We start from the raw sequence: 2,502 nt of genomic DNA on the forward strand, positions 1-2,502 counted from the left end.
CATCACTGCCCTGCAAGGTGGGCATCGCCCCATTTACCACAGTTGAAGATAAGCATCATTTGGTGATTCTCTATTTTGCCCAGAGTCACATAGGAACAAAGTGAAGAGGTGAGGCCTCCACAGAAAGCAAGCCCAGGATGAAAGGTAGAGGAAGCCTGGGAAGACAGGAGGCACAACAGTGACTGGCACCAGCCAGCAAAGGGGCGTCAGGCTCCAGTGACACCTGGCCTCAGTGCACAGACTTGGAGGCAGCTTCATCTGAGAGCAGCGGCCCCACTGTGCCTGGAGCCCTGGCCTAGGTCCTAGTGTCTAGGTTCCCATTTTACGATGGAGAGACTGGGCCTCCGAGATGTTAAACAACTCCCCCAGGCTGCCACAGGGAGAGCAATTGGGCCAGGATGTGGCTTCAGGCGCCCCACTGGACATCCTCACTCCCTCCCTGCAAGGCTCTGAGCTCCTTTCCTTCTGGAAGCCTTTCTCCTTCACCTTCTGGATCCTTTGTTTTGCAGGTGCTCTTAGCACCCTCAATCTCCGCCCCTCCACCGGCTGGCTATCTGAACCCTGACTCTCCCCAAAGCCTCTCAGAGGGGCACCTGCCCACTCTGTACCCCCAGAACTATAGGGCCCAGAGGTGGGGTCAGCATTCGCCTGCTCTCCAATCTGTTTCTGTGGCATTACCAACTTCCCCCTCTTCAAAAACCTTTGCTCACAGCTTTCTGTGCTACCAAGGGAAGGGCCCGTATGGCCTTGTTTTCAGTTCCCACGTAACTTATAGGGAAACTTTCACAATGTCCAGAGGCCCTGATGTCCTGCAAATGAAGGAGGAGGATGTCCTCAAATTCCTTGCCGCAGGAACCCACTTAGGTGGCACCGACCTTGACTTCCAAATGGAACAGGACATCTACAAAGGGAAAAGTAATGGCATCTACATCATCAATCTGCAGAGAACCTGGAAGACGTTTGCTGCCAGCCCATCCCGTTGTTGCCATTGAGAACCCCGCTGATGTCAGTGTCACACCGTCCAGAAACACTGGCCAGCAAGCTGTGCTGAAGTTTGCTGCTGCCACTGGAGCCACTCCCACTGCCTGCCACGTCACTCCTGGCACTTTCACTAACCAGATCCAGGCAGCATTCTGGGAGCCGAGACTTCTGGTGGTTACTGATCTCAGGGCTGACCAACAGCCTCTCACCGAGGCGTTGTATGTTAACCTGCCCACCATCGCTCTGTGTAACACAGACTCTCCTCTAGGCTATGTGGACATCGCCATCCTTTGCAACAACAAGGGGGGTCACTCAGGGGGTCTGATGTGGTGGATGGTGGCCTGGAAGTTCTGCACATGCGTGGAACCATCGCCTGCGAACACCCACAGGACGTTACACCTGATCACTACTTCTACAGAGATCCTGAAGAGATTGAGAAGGAAGAGCAGGCTGCTGCTGAAAAGGCTGTGACCAAGGAGGAATTTCAGAGTTAATGGATGGCTCCGGCGGCTCCCAGGTTCACTCAGTGGCTCAGCCCAAGGTCACTGACTGGTCCAAAGGCATGCAGGTGCCCTCTGTGACAACTCAGCAGTTCCCTACTGAAGGCTGGAGTGCTCAGCTGCCACTGCAGACTGGTCTGTAGCCCCCAGTGCACAGACCATGGAATGGGTAGGAACAACCACGGGGTGGTCTTAAGCTGGTCTTTCACAAACTTAACAGAACGGAAATAAGGTTGATGGAAAATAAACAGTTTCTATAAGTTGAAAAAAAAATCTCTGCTCACAGAATTTGCCATTCATTTTTTTTCACTTGCCTATACCCCTTCTGTGCTGTGGCTCCTGCACTCTCTGCCTATCAAAAGTCCCACATTCCCTGAGTGAGCTCACTGTCCCCAGTGCCCCTGTGCCCTGAACTCCAGTGACCTCAGTCTTGATTCCACATGAGGCACACGCAATATCCTGGACTTTTCTAATACCAGCTGGCTCCAACTCTACAGATCTTAAACTCCACTGGTCCCTCTCAGATCCTTTAAGCTGGTAGTTCTCAAACTTTAGGGTATATCAGAGTCTCCCAGAGGACAGTTAAACACAGCTAGCTAGGCCTTCCCCCCGAAGATTTTTATTCAGGAGGTCTGAGATGGAGCCTGTGAATTTTCAGGCTCCATCTGAATTCTGCTGCTGCTGCTGCTGACACTTGGGAAGCTCTGCTTTGAGCCCTTCTCAGCCCTGAGAGCATATTTGAATCACCTAGGGAGCCCTATAGACCAGCTATGCCCAGGCTCCACCCTAGGCTAATTACACCAGAATCTCTAGGGATGGGGCATTCCCATGCCTTTAAAACTCCCAGGTGATTCCCGGGTACAGTCAGCATGGAGATATACTGCTCTAAGTGTCTCCAGCCACATCTGTTTCCTCAGTCCTTGCCTTGCTTAGCAAAATTGCAGTCCCAGATCAATCCAACTTTGTGCTTCTAAGGCTGGGCTGCTGAACATGCACGATCACACAGATTCGGACCATTACA

The 2,502-nt window shown here is 52.4% G+C and overlaps 1 pseudogene; it reads left to right on the top strand.

The window, feature by feature from the left end:
- Positions 1-788: 788 nt before the first annotated feature.
- LOC112322921 (small ribosomal subunit protein uS2 pseudogene) lies at positions 789-1,677 on the top strand (annotated as a pseudogene).
- The last annotated feature ends 825 nt before the right edge of the window (positions 1,678-2,502 follow it).

The sequence above is a fragment of the Desmodus rotundus genome, chromosome 10 (genome assembly GCF_022682495.2).
Source record: "Desmodus rotundus isolate HL8 chromosome 10, HLdesRot8A.1, whole genome shotgun sequence".
NCBI lineage: Eukaryota > Metazoa > Chordata > Mammalia > Chiroptera > Phyllostomidae > Desmodus > Desmodus rotundus.